Below are 15,424 nucleotides of genomic sequence, written 5' to 3'. Positions count from 1 at the left end.
ATATTGCTATGATAAAATAAAGTGTCTAAAATAAAGTATCAAATTTTATTTATAATATTATTAAAAAATATTATTTTATGTTAGATTTATTTTTTAAATTAAAAAATTCATATAAAGATTAAATAAAAATATTAGATAGAAATGAAGATTAGTAATATATCTCAAGTCTATTCATTTAATGTAGATGAAGTGAAAATTGGTAATAAATCTTTATATTTTAAAGACAAATTTTATGCAAAAATAATTAATTTTTTTAGTTTTATTTAAATTTTTTAAAAAATAACAAGTAATTATTAGATAAAACTATTTAAAATATAAGATATTAATTTTATGGTAGTATTCCATAAAAAAAAATCTTATAAAAGAAGTCTAATTAAAAGAAAAAGAAAAAAATTAATCTTATCAAAGATTTAGAAAATTAATATTAAGTTTTAAGAAGAAACTATTGATAGTAAGCCTTGCATAAGGACATAAAAGAAAGTTTAAATTTTATATAGGATTTTATTTATAAACAAAAAATAAATACAGAGATAGATTATATTGTTGTATTTTGTGAAGTTTACTTGAAAATGCACTACGCACTTTGCTATAGAAGGTAAAATAGTATTTGCAACAATAAGATTTTAATAATTCTAATAAAATCCTAAAAAAACTTGAATTAAATTGTAAAAATACTAATAAATCTTTAATCAAATTCCAAAAAAAGTTTCAAAAAATTTTCAAAAAAATATAAAGAAATCACAAATTAACCTTAAAAAAATATTAAAAAAATATTAAAAATTAAATCTTTTGGAAATGATGTCAAGATTGAGCATCCAATTATATCTAATTAAGTCAAAGATGTAAGTTTTTTTAAGTATTTTGATAATGAGATTAAGTTTCAATATCCATTTATATCTAATTTTATCAAAGATGTAAGATTGCTTAACTCTCTTAGTAATGATGTCAATTTTAAGTACCAACTTGTATCTAATTATGTCAAAGATAGAAGATTGTTCAACTTCTTTAACAATGATATTAAGTTTGAACATCCAATTACATCTAATCAAGTTAAAGATGAAAAGTTGTCTAATTCTTTTGGTAGTGATGTCACGTTTGAGTATTTATAATTATCAAATCACGTCAAAGTTATAAGATTATCTAATTCAAATAGCAATGATGTCAAGTTTGAGTATTTACTTATATGTAACCAATTCAAAGATATAAGGTCGGCTAATTCTTTTAGTAATAATGTCAATATTAAGCATCATTTTTATATATAATTTTATCAAAGATGTAAAGTTGTCTAATTTCTTTAGAAATGATGTCAAGTTTGAACATCCATTTATATCTAACCAAGTCAAAGATATAAAATTTCTTAACTCCAATAGCAATGATATCAAGTTTGAGCATTTACTTATACCAAAGTACTTCAAAGATGTAAGATTGCCGAACTCTAATAGCAATAATGTCAAATTTGAGCAATTCCATATTTTAAAGGTAGTAAAAAATGTGAGGTTTTCTAATTCATTTAATAATGATGTCAAGCTTGAACATCCACTTGAAATCATTACCAAAAAAGTTTGACAACCTTATATCTTTGACTATCCTTAATATAAGATGTAAGGTTTTCCAATTTCTTTGGTAATAATAATAAGTTTGAACATTTTCTTATATTTAATTTTATCAAATATATAAGGTTGCTTAAATTCTTTAGAAATGATGTCAAATTTGAGCATCCACTTATATTTAACTAAGACAAAGATATAAGATTGTCTAACTCTAATAATAGTGATGTTAACTTTAAACATCCACTTAGATTTAATTCGTTCAAAGATATAAAGTTACCTAAGTCTATTGATAATGATATTAAATTTAAGCACTAACTTATATCTAATTTTTTTAGATTGTCAAATTCCTTAATCAATGATGTTAAGTTTAAGCATCCATAAATATTCAATCATTGTAAAGAAATAAAGTTTTTTTAATGCCTTTGGTAATATCTTTAAGCTCTTACATCCATTTAAGTTAAAAATCTTTAATAATATTAAATTAAGCATATTTTTTGGTAATATTTTTAGGTTTAAATATTTTTAATAATATATTCATTGCAAATAATGAATTTTAAAATGTTTATATACACTTAAAATTTTTTATTTGTAAAATAGTTATTTCTTTCAACTTCATCTAAACATCTTTGTTATTGATTATTGAAGAAAAGTTTTATAAATTATTATTATAATTAAATGTTTTTGTAGGCATATGTAGCAAAAGTATTTTTAATTTGCCAACGTCCTTTATCAATAATAATAATAATATATTCCATACTTCTAAACTACCATTTAATTTTTTTTAGTATGTAAATTATTAATCTAAAAAAAAGAAAATAAACATCTCTAATATTACTCGGCATGATATTCTTTTTATTGTTATAATATAAACCTTCTAATTATCAAAATATACAATAGAAATAAATCATAGTTTAGATTTAATATGCTTTTTATTATTTGATACGATTGAATTAATTAATTATAAATATTATCATAATATAATATCATTATATATATATATATATATATTTTTTCATTTGATGAAATTTATTCTTAAAAATAAAAAAGATAAGATATTTAGCTTTATAAATTCCAATTAAAAACTTTGTCTTCAATTGTATAAGACTTTCACAAATATCTCCAAATTTTGGACATTTTGAAGGATTTAAATCTCAATATTCTTCAATCAATTATAACTTAAAGGCAAATTTGGCATATTTTCTTTTCTTATTTTTTTTAATATTTTTTTTTGCATTAATATCAAAAAATAGCTTTAAAAATGCTTTAAGATTCTTTATATGCTATTTTAAATAAAAAAAAAAATCTTCAAAAAGATATATTTTTATTGATTTTTCTTTATTATCTAATATTTTAGGAGCTACATATTCTTAATGTGCCATAGATAAAATTACTATTTTTATTTTTTGGAGTCTTTCCAAAAATAATATTAGAAGTACTAAAAATATTTATTTTGAAAAATATCCATTCAAAAATATTATTTTTTACTTTTTCTTTCTTAAAATTAATGAGCATATTATCTAACTTAAGATCATAATGAGAAATTTTCATATCATGCAAATAATATATTTCTTTTGCAATTTGATAGATGATATCAATAAATAAATCATATGATATAAATTTTTTTCTTCAACATTTTTTGCAAACTCACATCCATCAATTTTGTAACTAAATATAAAGTTTTATTTTTATCTTTTGTACTATAAGTCTCATCATTTTTATTTTTTTCTTTTTAGCTGCATAAAAATATTTAATATGATTTGGATGGCTAAAATCAGCTAAGATGCTTACTTCAACAAGAACAAGTTTTTCAAGAACTTCTTTTTTCTTTGTGGTGCTTAAGATTCCAAACTACTTAGATTTAAAAACAATTCCAAATCTACCCTTATTTATCTTAGTACTAATTTGTAAGCCTTTGATGTTGTTTGGAAGATCTAAAGCATATAACTCTCTATCTTCAATATAATATAAATCTTTTTACCTTTGCAAAAAAAATTCTATTAATTTATAATCTTCAAGATGTGCATCTTGAATTCTACTAGCCAATATTCTACAAAGACTTTCATCATCTCTTTTTAACTTCATCAAATGTTACAACATTAAATGTAATGGATGTAATGCCTTCCAATCCTTATAAATTTTTCATCACTACAATATCCTTGGTTGCATTAATATAATGCTTTAAGCCTAAAACAAATTCTTTGTATCTTCTTTTTTATTAAAATTCCAATTTTTTCTCAATCAAGATTTGACAATAGAAAAAAAAAAAAATCTATTGTGCTTTGACATATTTTATTTTTCATGATATCTAAGCCTTTGCAAGCAATTAATTGAAGAATTGGCCATTATAGATTATTTGAGAATATTCAAATTTAATCCTTGAATTATGCAATAAAAGTATCTAAATCAAATAAATAAGATAATTAAGACCAACTCAACTAATATCGAAGCATATTTTTATCAACCTTACATATGATCCTTAAAAATGTCAAATATTATATCTAATCATTAACATTTCATATTCCACCTTTTGAATCTGTTAACAATTACAACTCTCAAAATTCATGGACTTAAGAAGTTGATTTTATAGTTCTACAAATAAAAGTTCAAATTTTGCAAATATATTAATACATCTTTGAATATTATATCAATATAATAAAATTTTCTCCTTATATATTAAAATTTCTCCTTATATATAAAATTTCTCCTTATATATAAAATTTTCTCCTTATATATAAAATTACCACATCATATACCAAATCTTAAACTCTTCTTTAAATAAATAAAAAATTAAATATTTTTTATTTCAAATAGTCTTTCTTATCTTACTGTTGTTTTCGTTGCATTCAAACTTTAGTAGACCAAAGCAATTAAACTAATAGAGGTGGGTTCGAACATAGGAAAAGACTGATTATATGAATTGGATCTGTTAGTGTCACAATTGACTGTATTCAGACTATCTGAAATCAAGTATCAAACTACAAAATACCAAGGCTTACTTCTTCCATCTTAATTCAATCCATAATCCATTCCACGATTATCAATTCAATAATACTTCTCCAAATCACAATTCTTCATAAGCAAATAATAAAGAAAATAAAGAAGTAGCACCAAGCTTACCCCGGCTTACGACTCTCACAGTCAAGCTCTTGGCTTACTTTCCTCAACCTATTTATTCTACCAAAAAGATGATCCATCAGTAAGCGGATTCCAAAGGTTATGACCCTTTGAATTCTTAACCATTTATTCCATTAACAACCTACTGTTACCAATTAAACTGCCTAACCATCAGTCTAATTCTCAAGGTTGTCAATAACCAATCAGTAACTTATCACAAAGTTTATTTACCTATTCTACATAGCCCCACTTCTAATTAAGCAACGTCCTTGCAAACATTATTTAGCCTCAACTTATAAAGACGTAGAAGCATTGGCTTCTTCAGTGAATGGCGTTGGCTTACCACCCTTTGAATTGATGACCTTTTCTTTTGCTACATCTTCATCATCTGCCCCGATGTCCAATGGTTCTCCATCCAAATTGTCTTAAATACCATCTTTGCCATCTTCTCCTTAATCACAAAAGAAAACATGATGCTTGTTAAGAGCCCCCCTCTTACTTCTTACTATGGTCCAATCAATTGGGTCAACTCTCCCTTTTGTAACAAAAAATCCATCTCGGGTTTATATATAGTAAAGTTTAAGCTGATAACTATTGATCTATGTTATAAATTTAGTAATCATAAAATCTTCTAATTATACTAAATCATTTGAAAATCCATCGATAACTCAATATAGTCCATGCCATCGAACTTGAAATTTTCTTGAAAATTTTTTAAATTGACTATCATAAAGAAGTACCAAATCATTTGGCATAAAAGCCTTTGGTTTAAGCTTACTATTATAATAAGTCTTCTTTCATTGTTGGGTAGTTTCTATTATCATTAATACATTGGCTCTAGTTTCATCCAATTTTTCCAATTCTTCTAAACAGTGCCATAATGAATCTTGAACTCTCAATCTATTATCAATAGCAATTCATAAACTTTGGACTTCTAATTCAATAGGTACTATTGTTTCTTGGCCATAAACTAATTAGAAAGGGATAGTATTAATAGTAACTTTATACGCAGTATGATATGCCCATAAAGCTGCGAACAACTTAGTATCCCAATCTGTTCTCGCTCCTGAAACTATTTTTGTTAAGATTTTACATAAAATTCCATTAGTCTTTTTTATTTGTACATTGGCTCTAGGATGATACGGTGTAGTCTTTCGATGTTTTATCTCAAATTGAGCCATGAGTGCTTCGATTGTACTATTTATAAAATGAATTTTTCGATCACTAACCAATTCTCGTAGACAACCGAATTATATAATAATATTTTCAAACAAAAAGGTTGCTATTGTACGTGCACTATCGATTTTCGTAGCTATGGCTTCAGCCTATTTTGTTACATAATCCATTGCTATCAGTATATATCGTTTTTATCCATTTCTTGAGGCTGGTGCAATTGGTCCCACAAAATCAATTCTCTATTTTTCAAAAGGTGCTTGAGACAGAATTGGTACCAATGGCATTGCTGAAGTTCCAATAGGTCGACTCATTCTCTAACATGGATCACAATGACAGATGAATTGGTAGGCATCTGCAAATATTGTTGGCCACCAATAACGAGCCTGTAAAGCTTTACGAGCCATGCTGTCTCCCGCAAAATATCCACCACAACTGTCTAAGTGACAACCTTCCAATATAGTACGTACTTTAGTCTAATAAATGTAGTGTCATAAAATTCCATCCTTGCCTTGTTTATGTAAAGCTTCACCAAACATTGTATAAGGTACACATTTTAATATTAAGCATCATTTAAGCTTTTCATTGAAATTAGGTGGAAATGTTTGAAATGTCAAGTATTGAATTATTTCACTATACTCCAGAGTAATTACATCTATTGCAAACAGTTCTGCATCAAATAGTGCATCATTAATAGATTCATTATCCAATATATTAGATAATCAAGATAAATGGTCTGCATTGGAATGTGATTTCCTTGGTCTTACCTGAATAGTAAAGTCAAATTCTTGCAAGAGTAGAACCCATCGTGCAATACGACCACTCAATTGAGGCTTATTAATCATATATTTTTAAAGCATCATGGTTGACATGCAAAACAAATTTACAACCAAGAAGATAATGTTGAAACTTTTGTACGGAATAAATCATTTCCAATGCTTCTCTTTCGATTATTGTATAATTTCTTTCAGCTGCTATCAATTGATGACTTGCATCATAAATAGGGTGATCAAAATCCCAGTCATCTTTCTGGCTTAGCATAGAACCAATCGTGACATTAGATGCATCCATATAAACTTAGAATGGTTTTGTCCAACAAGGTGCCACCAATATTGGTGCTGAAATCAATTTCTATTTCAATGTTTCAAATCCAATTGTACATTCCTTTGTATAAAATGGGCTGGTCCCATTGGTTGGTGGTTTCTTCAAGAGATTTTTTAAAGGAAGGCATATAACTGCGAATAGATAGATAAATTGCTGATAATAACTGACATGGCCGACTAATGCTCAAATATCCGCAATAGTGTCTAGTTGCTTTAATTCTACTATAATCTTTATTTTATCTAGATCTGTAGTAATGCCTGCCATCGAAACTATATGATCCAATAATTTATCAGAAGGCGCAATAAATTGGTATTTTTTCAAATTTAAAAAAATTCCATATTTGGCACATTGATTCAAACATTGACCAAGACATTCTAAATGCCTGGCTCTTGTACTAAATGTATAAAAAACATCTAGAAATATTTCCATTGAAATTCGTAGATAATCTTGGAAAGCTTGCATTATTATCCTTTGAAATGTAGCTGGTGCATTACAAAGCCCAAACGAAATAACCTTATAAGTAAAGGTCCTCCAATCCATAGTAAAAGTAGTTTTTAACTGGTCTTCTTTTGCAATCTTAACTTGATTATAACTAAAGAATCCATCAAGAAATGAATAACTTTCATGTCCAGCGATGGCATCCAATATACTATCCGTGAATGGTAAAGGAAAATAATCCTTCTTGGTAACCACATTTAATTTTCAAAATTTTTGATAGAAGCGAATTTTTCATTCTTTTTTGGCACCATAACAATTAGTGAAATCCATTCACTGAAAGGAACTGAATAGATAAATCCAACCTCCAAGAGTTTATCTAGTTCTTCTTTTACTATAAGTGAGTATTTTGGATTAAGACAATATTGTCTTTGGCGTACTGGTGTAGCATTCTCTTCTAATATAATTCAATGCTCACAAACTTCTACTGGAATTCTTTTCAAATCCGCATACGATCTTGAGAAAGTAGTTTTATGTGTTAAAAAGTAATCCACCCAAATTTCTTTCTCCTTGCCTTTTATACCATCATAAATCTGAATGATTTGGAAAGCCTTCCCTGTACCTAAATTAATTGATTGACATTGTGGAATTTCATGTGTCTTTGGACTGATGTTCTGCTCAATTCTAGAATCTTTTATAAAATTTGACACATTAGAACTTTCCAACTCTAGTTCCATAGCACTAACATGATTAACATGTTGTCTATTCATCCAATATGTAATCATATGATCAGAATCGTCAATAACATCTAGAAGAATTAAGCACTCTCCCGGTCCCTTGCACTAATAGTTCATTCTAGTGTACTCGACAACTTGCCTCGTATCAGCATAAATTGGATCAAGTGCACCAATTTCTTCTTTTGTAGACTCATTTTCACAATCTGATGTGAATTGTGAACTGACAACTTAAGTTTCTCTGTGATATTGGACACGGTACATTTGAAGCACAATTTTATCATTATTTTTTCCAATTTTCAATATACCATGGCCCCAGTCATTTCGAGCTTTACCTTGATACAACTACGGTTGCTCCAATAAAATTGGATATGACAATATAGAGCTTTGCAATCAGAAAATAATATAATCAATTTTGTAGGTACTCCATACAATTACTGTATCAATACTTTATAAAATACCCATAGGTTTCACTCGATTGGAGTCAGCCATTTTCAAAACCACCATAGTAGGGAATAAGTGATCCAAACCCAGTTCCTCCATTGTAGCGGCATTCATAAGATTTACACTAGATTCTTCGTCTACTTGCACTTGCGATAATAACACTCCATCAATTGAGACATCAATCATAGGTGCATCCGAATCGGGATTCAAACTTACTTCTTGGATTTCTTTATTTTGAGATCTGCAACGAATTAATGAGGAATTGAAGATAGTTCGGCACTCAAGTGCTACTGCCAATAGTTGCTTCATAGAGTTCGTGGATTGTATGGTGTCCAAATCTTTTAGAATATCATATGGTTGTGTATTAGTGGTACTTTCCAATGTCCATTTTTTCTTCCCAGTCCTAAACACCAATGCAAGTAGATTGGTTTTTTTTATATTAGAAATTAGTAAAGCTCCTAGAACTAAATTCAACAAAGCTTGTAAAATCGTTTCTTTCAACAGGTAAGATTATTCTCTCAATTGGACTGATATTGATTCTTTGGAATTCATGCCTCTTAGAGGATTTTTGAATGGAAAGAAAATTTTTCAAAATTGTGTAGTAAACAAAACAACCCGACACAAAACCAAAGCTTCCGTAATTGGTACCTTGTTAGGGTGCACAACCGATTCTGGTCTTTTACTGAGTAAGGGACCCATGTCAGGACCTGAATTGGATGGCTCGATAATTGAGTCCAATTGGCCCTTTGCTTCAAGATCAACTAAATGCTGAATTGGTCCTTTCTCCATTTGTTGATTTCTTGTAAGGACAGCTTGGACTACTTTTATACAATGAACTGGTGAATCTTGAGGACCTTGATTTATCTCCTCCATTTTTCCTTGGCTTTGAATCTGCTGATCTTGATTATTGAAATTGAACGGAGCATTACATTGCTGATAAGTATGTCTCGACTGCTTGTAATTTACACATTTTGGTGCATAATTGTCACTTACTCTAGGATTGGGACATTCACTGGCATAATGACCAATCTATCTACAACGAAAACAATGAAGTAGTCTTTTGCACCTCCATCCGGCATATTGGGTGTTTCCATCGGTATATATCTTCTAGGCTTGTTCCATGTAGGGTTAGAAAATGATCATAGTTGTCCTATTTGTATGGAAGGTACTTGGTTCGATGACGTCGGTGGAGCATATTGCTGATACCACTACTGCTCCTTCTCGTAGTTCTAAAGATTTGATGTAGATCCTTAATTAAAATTGGAACTTTGAAAATTATTGAATGTTTGATTTTGTTGATTAGTTCGATTTCTATTCCATCTATACGTATTTCTTGTTTGAACTTGATTGACTTCCTATTGAGTCGATGGGATCATAGTTGATTACTGAATTGTTGTTGCTTTTGTAAATGCCAGCAATTTTGGGTAGGGTGCTTTCCTCCACAAAATGTACATTGAACACCCGTTTGTATGGGTGATGGACATTTCGTGTCAAAATGACCTTGTCCCTTACAATTATTACACCATACATTAGGTCTCATATTAGAAGGCTTATGTCATTTCTCCTTGTCTTTAGCTAAATTCACAGCCAATTCTTCCATCTTCTTTGTTAGATTTAATAACAAGGCTTAATTTGGATCTTTAGCAGTTACATTTGTGAACAACTCTGGTTGTTGATAGATTGGCATAAAATAAGATTTCATCATTATGGGCGCTATTGCTTGGAGTGGTGTAGCATTAATTGGTTGTTGCAACATAACATTCTTCATATTGGAGGCCGCCATTTGTGGATAATTATCCATTGACACATTTCTTGGTTGTATTTGTTGGCTTCCTGAACTTGAAATCATCGTGGCCCCCTACTGTTAACAATTGATCATATTGACATTCTTTCCACATCTTTGCTTGTACCAACGATGCCTCTACCGTAGCTGGTCGAGCCTCTTTTACAAACATTTTCAATTCTAATGGATGCAAACTGTTAATTAATATCGACAATATAAACTCATCTGGCATTTGATTATTTGACCATTTACAAAGTATATCCACGATCCGGCCATAATAGGACTCTATGAATTCCCTCGTAAATATCTTGCTATTCATAAAACTTTCTCTAAGCCGATCTTCAAATCCAATTGGTTTAAAATGGATTAGGAAGGCATTTCTCAAGGCCTCCCAATTGAAAAATCTACCCATTGATTGCCAAATATACCATTCAAAAGCTGTATCTTTTAAAGTTGTTGGCAACAATCTCAACCAAATATCTTCAGTTCTACCATTATTAGCCACATAAGCTATCAAGAATTGAGATATATGGTGATTGGGATCAGAGCCCGGCCAACCACTAAAAGTAGGTAATGGTGCCTTACTTGTAGTTTGGTCTCCTACTGCTCCCATTTGTATTGCAATTGGTACTTCTGGCACTCTCGCGGGCATAGGTGTTATCATTGGTCTCCTTACTATTTAAATTTGAATTTTTCTTCCTTTGACTTAGACCTATAATTCTTTTTTGTCTTTTTTGTAGGATATTTCTTATGCGTAATCGCTCTTGTCTTTCTTTTGTTTATCGATTAATTCTTTGATAATCCTTCCCTCCGTGATTATCACTCATAATCTTTGATTCTTCTTTATAAAATCAATACTGCCTTGAGTTATAACTCACATATTTGTAATCCTAAGATTGGTTCTTCTCACGTTTTCATTCAACATATAATTCCATCTCTCATACAATCAATTTCTAACATTTCATATTGTTATCATTTCTCCAGCAACGACACCAAAATGTTGTTCTCGTTGCATTCAAGCTTGAGTATACCAAAATAATTGAATTAATAGAGGTGGGTTCGAACACGAGAAAAGACTAATTATATGAATTGGGTCTATTAGTGTCACAATTGACTATATTCTGACTATGTGAAATCAAGTATCAAACTACAAAACTACAATTTACTACTTTCGTCTTAATTCAACCCATAAACCATTCTATGATTATCAATTCAACAATACTTCTCTCAATCATAATTCTTCATAAGCAAATAATAAAGAAAACAAAGAGGTAGCACCAAGCTTACCTTGGATTACAACTCTCACAGTCTGGCTCTCGACTTACTTTTCTCAACCTATTTATCCTAGCAAAAAGATGATCTGTCGGCTAGCGGATGCCAAAGATTATGACCCTTTGAATTCTTAACCATTTATTCTACCAACAACCTACTGTTACCAACTAAATGTTTAACCATCAGTCTAATTCTCAAGGTTGTCAATAACCAACTAATAACTTACCACGAAGTTTATTTACCTATTCTACACTTACTCTCTTCTATTCTTTAAATTATTGATTCTATATCCGCTCACTATTAATTCTTTTTTTATTCTATTTAAGATCTAGAGTTAATATCACAAATATACTATATAGAAGACCAAATAAGAAGTTGAATAAAAGAGTTTAAAAAAAAACTAGAAAAAATTTGATTAAACTAGATGAATATAAATCAATACCAAGAATGGTGAGCTAGAGCTTCAAAAGATGTCTTGTTAAAACTAAAAATCCCTTCAACTTCGATTCTAATATATATGAGGTATTAAGAAGCTTTTCAAGAAGTTTCTATGTTGCTTGGAGACATAACAATCTTAGCAAACTTCTTGAGAAGTTTTCATGTTGCTTAAAAATATAGATACCTTAAGAAGCTTCTTAAAAAGTTTTCATGTTGCTTAAAAATGAAGCAACCTTAAGAAACTTCTTAAGAAGTTTTCATACTCTTTGAAGATGAAGCAATTATAGGAAGCTTCTTGAACAACTTTTTTAATCTTCTTAACACTTTTTAGAATTTATTAGAATATTTTAAGAACCTTTTAGAATCTTCTAAAATATTCTATTAGAATATTTTAAAATCTTTAAAAACTCATATTGAAATATTTTAAAAATCTTCTAGAACCTGATGAAATATTTTAAAAATATTTTTAATATCTTCTTGTTGGATGTTAATAATATTACCTCTCTTTTTAACTTTGAGTTCCATAAAGAGCATTGATTTCATATTTGCAATAGAATGATCAAAATTCAAGCGTTATCTTCAAGGTTTTTTTATTTGAGTTGACTGTAATATAGGCATTTGTTCCTTTGAGAAGATCTAGCTTCATCTTGAGGATGAGCTTACAAAAGTTGCAAGATTTGTAATAGTTGATCTAATAGCAATAATAAAGAAAGCTCCAACTCTAGTTATATTTTGAGATTCATGATTTAAAGACTCTCTAAATACTTTCTAATTTATTATATTAGATCATGAATTAGATACGTTAAATTTTAAGATTGTTGAGAACAATACTTATTTTATTTGTTGTATACAATATTATAATAGTATTTTTATAAAAAAATCATTCTAAAATAGGTTTAGATTTATGGAGATAGCATTAATGAAACTCTTGTATCTTTTGTAGCATATTAAATAGATTTTTTATTAGTTCCCATATATGTTCATTGATATTGGAGCTTTAACAATGAATAAAATATTCTAACTTATTTTTTCTTTGTTGAGAATCAAATACCATTTTATATCTCATATTCCACATGACTATCTATTTCAAAGTAAGATCATGATGGTTGTATTCTTCCTAAAATAGTTGATTCTATATATGCCTCTAAGAAGGAAACATGAAAAACTGGATGTACTTTCATGGATGTGGGTAGTTCCAATTGATAAGCCACTAGATTGATTTTCTTTTGAATACAAAATGGTTCCAGTCTTTAATAGTTTAACTTATTGCAAGACTAATTGATCTTAATATTTTTTCAAAAAAATCATATTTTTTCAAAAAAATCATATTTTTTCTCTAATTTAAAAAGTAGGAATTTTTTTTCTAAATTTATTTCAAGATGCTTTTTAAAAATCTTGAACTACTTATAAATAGAGCTTTAAAGTTGTATAGAGTTGTAATAATTATTTTACAAGATCTTCAACTACTAGTTTTTTTATCTTTTAATGTACTTAATAAATCAAGCTTTGAATGATAATCATAATTGGTATAAAATAGTATTTTTTGTATCAAAGCATACTATATTTTTATTATAAGAAGCAAACTCTACTAATGATAAATATAAGATTTAATCATTTTCTTGATAGTTGATGATACATCGCATATATTGTTCCAAAACTTAATTGACTTGTTTTATTTGACTATTGATTTGAAGATAGAAGATAGAATAAACTTTCATATTTACTTTCATTATCTTAAAAAAGAATTTTTAAAATTTTGATATAAATTAAGGTCTTTGATAAAAAAATGATATTATCAAGTAGGCCATGATATTAATGTATATTGTCAAGAAAGAGCCTAGTCATTTCTTCTTCAAAATTTGTTTTTTTGTATAGGACAAAATATGCTATCTTTATAAGTTAATCCACAATAATATTGGTAGCATCAAATATAGCCAATGGTAGGAAATCAATGATGAAATCTATTGATATAAAAGACTATGGTTGCTATAGAATTGGTGGTAGTTGTAGAAGTCCATAAAGATGATGTTTAGAATTCTTGGATCTTGAATAGATATTATACAAGACAACAAAGTCCTTTACAATCTTCTATATTTGAGGCCACTAAAAATCTTCAGAAATAAGCTCTAATGTTTTGTTAAATCCAAAATATCTTGCAACTAAGAAATCATGATAAGATTCAAGAATACAAAGTTGCATCCATCCTTTTAGAATATATAAATGATCTTTAAAATATAAGAGATCTTCCATGAAATTCAACTTATTATTATTAAGGCATTGCTTGATATTATAAACTAATGAATCTTTAATTAATAATGTACAATTTTTTTTTTTAAATTTTAATCAATAAGTATAATTATAGAAGATGTATAAAGATGAAATTGTTTTAGCTTCAAGATTGTGATATATCATTGATCAAATGTTGCTTATGTAAGCTTTAGAGTAAGATTTGATATCATTGATAATAGTCTTTGTTACTTTCTTGGTTGATATGTAATTACAAAATCAAAATAAGATAATAATATATTCTAATAAGCTTAGTGGAAATTGAAAATCTGAGTTGATATGATATACTCTAAGTTTTTCTGATCTATATGTATGGTAATAAGATATGTAGTGCCTTCCAACAAATGACGCCATTTTTGAAAAGAATCTACAATTGCAAGAAGCTCTTTATTGTGAATCTTATCATTGAACTTTGCAGTTGTAAATATTTTAGAATAGAATGGAAGTAGGTGGAGCTTTCCATCCTTTTCCATTTGTGATAATTTTCAATGGAAAATTAGAATGAAACGAGATTAAATTTTCTTAAAGATCTAAAACCCTTCCAGTTTATAGTAACACAAATTCTATCACAAAGTAAGAAAAAATAGACCAAAACAAAACTAAACAGAACTAAACCGAATAGAATATGAAAGACAAAACAAAACAAAAGAAAATAGAAAAAAATTGAGAAAAAATTGCAAACCAAACTTTACTGAGAGAAAAGATCCAAAATCATACTTGATCAAATGCTCCAAATGGCCTTGGTTAGACCTATTTATCTTTATCCAACCATCCTAGAACTTTCTAAAATTTCTTTAATGGTGGGCCCTACCAAGATAACCACCTTTCTAAAAGATTGATTTAGGTATGTGGTTTTGTACCTTAAGATCTAATGTCAACCTAGATTCACAACCAATCCTCTTTATATATCAATATCTAATTTATCTAAGTAATTTTTGCTAAAATCTATTATTTATTCCTATCTTAAAGTGTCTACAATATATAATTTACTAATCTATTATGATTTTTTTTGATATGATTCGAGTTGTAGATTGCACTTAGATATCACTTCTTAAAATGTAATGAAGGTTTCTAGAGATCCATCAGATCTC

Source organism: Physcomitrium patens, chromosome 13 (assembly GCF_059467195.1).
Source record: "Physcomitrium patens ecotype Gransden chromosome 13, ASM5946719v1, whole genome shotgun sequence".
Classification (NCBI taxonomy): Eukaryota; Viridiplantae; Streptophyta; class Bryopsida; order Funariales; family Funariaceae; genus Physcomitrium; species Physcomitrium patens.
This window is presented reverse-complemented; position numbering follows the sequence as displayed.